Source organism: Triticum dicoccoides, chromosome 4A (assembly GCF_002162155.2).
Source record: "Triticum dicoccoides isolate Atlit2015 ecotype Zavitan chromosome 4A, WEW_v2.0, whole genome shotgun sequence".
Taxonomy (NCBI): domain Eukaryota; kingdom Viridiplantae; phylum Streptophyta; class Magnoliopsida; order Poales; family Poaceae; genus Triticum; species Triticum dicoccoides.
Genome location: NC_041386.1, coordinates 750,293,724 through 750,301,297, shown reverse-complemented (window position 1 = coordinate 750,301,297; position 7,574 = coordinate 750,293,724). Strand labels below are relative to the sequence as shown.

At 44.0% G+C, this 7,574-nt stretch overlaps 1 pseudogene; it reads left to right on the top strand.

The window, feature by feature from the left end:
• LOC119284463 overlaps window positions 1-2,439 on the top strand; it is a 7,486-nt pseudogene extending 5,047 nt beyond the window's left edge.
• Window positions 2,440-7,574: the final 5,135 nt, after the last annotated feature.

Sequence of the window (7,574 nt, the reverse complement as noted above, 5' to 3'; positions counted from 1 at the left end):
TCTTCAGGAACACTATAGATGCACCAGCACCAAGCATTGTTCATCCACAAACACACTCTCATGTCGATGAATCGGAGATTGTCGACAGACAAGACGAGAAGGAACAAGTGGTGAACATATTGCTCAAGCACAACAACAGTTCCAATAACAATGTCATGGTGCTCCCCATAGTTGGTATGGGGGGGGGGGATCGGTAAGACTACCCTTGCCCAACTTGTGCACAATGATCAGAGGGTGAAGCATCATTTTGAGTTGGTCATATGGGTCTGTGTCTCTAACAAGTTCGTTATCGAAGAAATTGTTCGATCTGTAATACAAGTTGCCATGATGAACAAGTGTGAATTGACTGAGATGGAGGCACTGCAGAAGAAGCTTGGTGAAGTGTTGGGCAATAATACGTACCTCCTAGTGTTGGATGATGTTTGGAATGAAGATAGACAGAAGTGGGATGATATGAGATCTTTGTTATGCTCACATGCTGGCTCAGGCAATGCTATAATTGTTACAAGCCGCAGCTATCAAGTTGCTTCTATCATGGGCACAAATCCTCCACATCAGATATCACTTCTAAACAAGGATCGGTCATGGGAGCTTTTTCGCAGAAACACATTTGGAAGGGAAGTGGAGAAGCAAGAGGAATTAATTTCAGAGTAAGAGTATTGTCCACAAGTGTAACGGATTGCCTCTTGCTATTAAGACTATAGCAGCTTTACTTCGTTCGAAGAATCAGAGTCAGTGGTTTTCTGTCGTGGATAGTGATGTATGGAGGAGTGACATCATCGCAACTGGGGTTGTACCTGCACTACAGCTGAGCTATGATCACTTGTCATCAGAAGAGAAAATATGTTTTCCATCTGTGTTATTTTCCCCAAGGATAGCCCGATAGATAAAGACATGTCAATCCATCTTCGGGTGGCAAATGACTTTATTGCATCAGAAACAAGATGCCAACAAATTTTCAATATGCTAGTTTGTAGATGTTTCCTCCAAGACGTGAAGATTCAAAAGGATCTACTCTCTGCGTATGAAGATGAGGAAATCCACCGACCAACTACTTGCAAGGTGCATGATCTTGCTGACTCCATAAGCGGAAATGATTGCTCCATTCTGCAAGAATCTTCACCACATCAGGAGATTCTACAAGGATTCACAGCTCCTAGATCATTACAACATGAGGCTCAACATTTGTCACTTCATTATGTCAGTAATCAAGCTATTGCAACCATGGAGGAAATTCTAGCTACCCGGGCTCGCATGATATTAGTCCAAAGTGAGTGGCTTCCTCGTGATAAAGCCAAGTTTCTAAGTATGACCAAGTCAAAATTTATGTCCTTGCGAGCACTGAAGACATTCTGAACGGAGGGACATATGAAAAACTTGAAGCATCTTTGCTATCTAGATTTTTCTCACTCTAGTGTACATGCACTGCCTAAAGCCATTACCATCCTGTATAGCTTGCAAACATTGAACCTCATTAGTTGTGCATGGCTGGAGAAATTACCAGAAGGCATGAAATATATGAGAAGTCTTCGACATATCTTCCTTGTTGGGTGTAGAAGATTGGAGCACATGCCAGAGGGTATTGGTCAGCTGAATTCTCTACATACATTGACAAGTTATGTCATTTATAGTGATGTAGGTCGTGGAATTGATAAACTGAAAGATCTGAATCTAAGTGGTGCTCTTTCTTTGTTTGAGCTGAGAAAAGTGCATGCTGCAGAAAATGCTAAAGAAGGCAACCTGTCTACCAAACATAATTTGAAACGATTTTCACTCAATTGGGAATGTGAACCTTACAGTACTTGTATTCAATACGCATATGCTAAAGCAGAAGCAATATTAGAGGCCCTTCTTTCCCACAAAAGGGTTGAAATTCTAGTGTTACATAATTACACTGGTGCTAAATTGTCATCATGGATGCACAACTCTACAGTGTTAGAGCATCTCGGTGAACTTACTCTGAGAGACTGCATGAATTGCGAGGATCTTCCACCATTATGGAGGCTGCCCTCCCTCGTGTACTTGCGTTTGAACGGTTTGCATAGCTTGACAAGTATATGTGTTGGCACTGAAGATACTGACATCAGGGAATCCAATACTTCTAGTCCACCCTTCTTTCCTAAATTGGAACATATGATAATTACCGACATGGATGAACTAGAGCAATGGCACCAGGAGGTGCTAGGACAAGTGGCAGATGTATCATTCCCTCTGCTCAAGAAGCTGTATATTTCTCTATGCCCAATAGCAAGCATGCCCAAGATGCTCCCTTTACTAGAAGAACTAGTGGTGAAGGGCCGAAGTTGCATTCCCCTTCACCATATGTTTAATCTCTCCGTGCAATCTAATCTTCAGTGCAAAGGCATAGTTGATATGCAACCTACATATCGGTGGCGGATGATGGACCTTCTCGGTGTCTTCATAGATGTCAAATTCTAAAGCATCTGTATTGTTCTAGAGCTCCTTGTTTTCATCCGGTCGAGTTGCCTTCTCGACTCTTTTTCCATGCTTTATATTGACTCTCTGAAGTGCTTTTATTTCACGCTTTCCGAATGTTGAGGACCAACATGCCATGTTTAGAGAGCCCAACCAAACTGTGACGAGTAAACCCAGCTTGTTGTAGTATAAACAGTTGAGTGTTTTGCACATCGGGGGTGACGGTGAACCCAAGCAGTGTGTTGCAGCCTTGCGATTGTATAATGCTGGTTCAGTCTGCCTTGAGTGAAAAAAGAAGAGCATTGAATTTGTTGGCTGGAGCACAACAGGCCGGGTCTTGTTGCTCTGTTTTTTCTCCGTTCTCACCTGTGCGCCCATTTCGTCGAGCAGCTCCATCGCGTATCCAAAGTCCGCCAACACCAGTGAGATAGCAAAGAAGGCGGCCAACAGAAATAAATTATGTTTCTAAACCCGACCAAAATGTTGAAGACCATTTCCCCTCTAAAATTCCTATCTATGTTGTTCTCTGCCTGATGACAAAGGCTCTGAGGATCGCTTTTTTAGGGCCAAATCAGGGGTATCGCATCATTGCTGCACCGGGTTATGTTGCTCTGTATTTCCGCAAGGAAATAGCATGAAAATCATTGTTGACGGGGGACTATCACACACACGATGGCAAGTCTGGTGCAGAGGTGGCGATTTGAGATAAGACTGTTGGAAATATGAGTAATTTACCGAGTGATTTTATTAACAGAAATACTAGATAAAGCATGACTAGTGTAGCAGTGATAAAACAAGCCATGCGATTTGACAAAGAGAAGGTAAATAACATCTTCATATATAAACCGTAACTAAACATATGTTGAGCAGACAGTATAGCAAGTTGCATATATGAAATAGAGTCTAACATATCCAGGGCAAATAATAGAACAAGGAACTGTAGCAGAACCTCTAATAGAAAGGGGACGAACACGTACGGGGCAGCAGCAGCAGAAGCGCTGGACTTGGGGTCGGTGTCCTCGCCAGCCATGTCGTCGAGGAGGTCGTGGACGTCGGGGAAGAAGTCGTCGTCGGGGAAGTAGTCGTCGGAGTCCGGGGCGTCCGTGATGAAGAAGTCAGTAGTCGCGCAGAGCGCTCCCCAAAAACCTTATCACCCTTCTCCCGTACATGACTCGAAGAGGTGCGGTTTCGGAGGCCTACTGTCCCGACTCGCGGTGCACGCCGCAAGCCGGGATGAGGAAGACAGCAGCAGCGCAGAGATTGGAACCGGTGGCGAGAGGAGGAAGAGATTCTGGTGCGTCTCTCTGAGAGGAGCGACCTCCCTTTTATAGGTGCCAGAGAAGGAGGCGAGAGGCTACGCCGGGAGCTGAAGAGAACGAGGGAGACGAAACGAATAGGCAGCAGGCGAAGAGGTGCGCCGTTCGTATTCAATCTCCACTACAGCAAAACGTATCAGCTTCCGCGTGACCTTTCGTATACCCGTAGTGCGTGGCAAAAATTTAGACATCGGCTCATTCCCGCAACCCGCAACCCGCAACCCGCGGCGCGTCGTGGCGTGGCGTGGCGTGGCGTGGCGTGGCGTGGCGAGGCGGGCGGCGGAGGAGGAGCGCGCGTGGATGTCCCTCTTGTTCTCATGCTCATACAAGTGGAGAAAGAGCCTCCCTTATAAAGAGATCCAACTCCCTCTAAACTAGCAATGTGGGACTAAACATTAGTTCCACCTCTTGCCTTGCACAAATGGGCTGCGTGGGCCTCTAGGATTTATTAGGAATTTCTGAAATTGCTATTGGGCTAGGCCCAAAATAGTCAAAATTCCAGCAATCCCCCACCAGATCCAAGAGGCACACAAATTTGCCTTTGGTTCCAAAACACTGTTTTACATACCGGTACTGCAGTGGAGACTGTTAAGTTGAACTTCCACCTAGAACTCTATACTACACTAGTAAGCAACTTGAACAGTGGACTGGGCCTTGAACTGCAAGTTTTCTGCGAATCTAGCTTCACATAAAGCCTTGACCGATACGTGGCTACCGTGGGTCTTCCCCGCGGGTGGAGCTTATGCGTCATACTCTGTGACCTTTCATGAGTTTACTAGAGAAAACCCTACTCTCATAGATTGCGATGTTTAACAATCAGACTCATATAGGTGCGTTCTTCAAAAGATGTTCTGCAGGACAACATCTCTGCTTCAAAGAGCCACTTAGAACACATTAAGATATACATCAACCTGCCATGCAGATTTAGGAGAGTATTGCATCTTCATGGAGTGGTATTTTAATAGTAAGGATACTCTCCTCCCAGTTGACCAACAGCTTGTCTTCCACATCTAATTCACGGGATCTCCGATCACAAAGAATAGGTTACCACTATGAACAACTCATATTATGGGTCTCATACCCATCTCCCTCGATGCATTATCTATCACATTACGTGATAGACCCTTAGTAAAATGATCTGCCAGATTTTTGGACGTTTGGATATAATCCAATGCAATAACTCCGGAGTTTTTCATTTTCCTGACAGACTTTAACCTTCTCTGAACGTGTCTTGATGACTTCATGTTATCCTTTGAGCTGCTCACTTTCGTGATCACAGTTTGATTGTCACAGTTCATAAGGATACCCGGTACAGGTTTCTCAACTACCGGCAAGTCATTCAAGAGCCGGCGAAGCCAATCTGCTTCGACCGTAGCTGTATCTAGTGCTGTGAGTTCTGCTTCCATTGTTGACCTCGTTAAGATGGTCTGCTTGCAAGACTTCCAAGAAACAGCGCCACCTCCATGAGTGAACACATATCCGCTCGTGGCCTTTATCTCATCAGCATCTGAGATCCAGTTTGAGTCACTATACCCTTCAAGCACCTTTGGGTGCCCAGTGTAGTGAATTCTATAATTCGCAGTGCCTTTTAAATAACGCAAAACTCTCTCTAGAGCTTTCCAACGCACATCTCCTGGTTTTGAGACAAACTGGCTCAGTTTGCTAACAGCAAAAGAGATGTCAGGTCTTGTAGCACTGGCTAAGTACATAAGCGAGCCAATAATCTGAGAATATTTCAATTGGTCTCTAGCAATTCTTCGATTCTTTCGAAGCAGCACGCTAGCATCATATGGTGTTGGAGAGGGCTTGCAGTCACTATAGCCAAAGCGACTCAAGATCTTTTCCACATAGTGAGATTGAAGCAGTGTAATCCCACCATCATCGTCTCTCAACAACTTGATGTTCAGAATGACATCAGCCACTCCTAAATCCTTCATCTCAAAACAGCGAGATAGGAAATCCTTGACCTCCTTAATAACATTCAGATTTGTTCCGAAAATCAGTATGTCATCAACATACAAGCAAAGCATAACTCCCTCGCCCCCACCATGGCGATAGTACACACATTTGTCAGCTTCGTTCACAACAAAGGCTGCAGCTGTTAAAGTTCTTTCGAACTTGTCATGCCACTGTTTGGGTGCTTGCTTGAGTCCATACAAAGACTTCAGCAACTTACACACTTTCCCTTCCTGACCATGTATTACAAAACCATCTGGTTGTTCCATATAAATTTCCTCATCCAACTCTCCATTTAGGAAAGCAGTCTTAACATCCATTTGATGAATGAGAAGACCATGTGAGGCAGCTAGTGAAAGTAGAACTTGAATAGTGGTCAGTCGAGCCACAGGTGAGTAAGTATCAAAGAAGTCTTCACCTTCCTTTTGGGTATAAACCTTAGCCACGAGCCGAGCCTTGTACTTTTCGATAGTACCATCAGGCCTAGGCTTCTTCTTGAATACCCATTTGCATCCTATAAGTTTGCACCCATAAGGACGATCAATTATCTCCCAAGTTTCATTCGCCAAGATGGAATCCATCTCGCTACGAACTGCTTCTTTTCAGTAGTCAGCATCTTCAGATGCATAGGCCTCTGAAATAGAACTGGGAGTGTCATCTATGAGATACATAAGAAAATCATCACCAAAGGACTTTGCAGTCCTCTGTCTCTTGCTCCTAGTAGGAACTTCATTGTTCTCCTCCACAGGACTTTCAAAGTGTTCCATCGAAATGGCAGGTTCAGTAATTGTAACTGGTTCCTGATTCGATGAACTAGGCCCTTCAGTTACGACTTCACGCACACACGCGGGGCACAGTGTCGGCGGCTGCAACCGGTTGGCTTTTCTCCTCGCGACCGCCGGAACCAGATGAGGGACGGCCACCGACCATGTGCCATGCTGTTGCTAATACGTTAGCCGGCGAGGCCCCATCAACGAGACCAGAAGCTGATTCCAAATAAGGTACTTTTCCCTAGCAATTTTACTTTCCCATGATAATTACCAAAAAGTTATAAATGATAATCAATGATCCATCTTCATAATTGTCATAGGGCATTGATAATTAATTGATTGGCCGTGGTCACGTAGATATTGTCTGGTCATAGTGGGGAGTAAGTTAGACGGGTAACATGCACATGTCATGTTACTAGTCTATGTTACTACCTTCATAATGGATACTAACATATGGATGATAACATGCAAACCTTCGTTAATTGAGATATATAGACTCATTTTACCTCGGGGTGTGTTATGTTATAGTAAAATATTATGTTAAGCTAGTGTCGGGGGTGTGATAATTAATAAGATTTTCTATCGAGTTAAGATGGTGTTTTAAAAGCATTGCCTTATTTTCAAATACCAAGGGCATGTCGAATGTAGAGGCCTCGATGTGATGCTTAGGGAAAAAATATAAAAAATTATTATTATGGGGCATCTGTGTAAGAGTCACTACGTCCCGTGCTAATTGCAATGTATATATACTTTCCCATTAAATTCATTGGATTACGTCTGTTCTTTGCTATATTCTATGAAACACAGATGCAAAGCACTAGTCCAAGAAAATAAACTAGTCCATGATTATGGTTAATCTATTTTTATCTAAATGCACTGGATTTGATAGTACTACCAATTCCGCTTCCTAGTGAGTAAAACAACTTCATTGGGTGTTGGGCGTAAGATTGAATATTTTGGATCGAAAAGAAAGCAAGAAAGACGGCTAGACAATCGGTCCTGAGGGCATGATCTAAGGGACCCCGAGCACTAATCTTGCCCCGGGCCCCTAAAATCCTAGTACCAGCCCTTTTGCGTAACTTCCCATCAATACTTC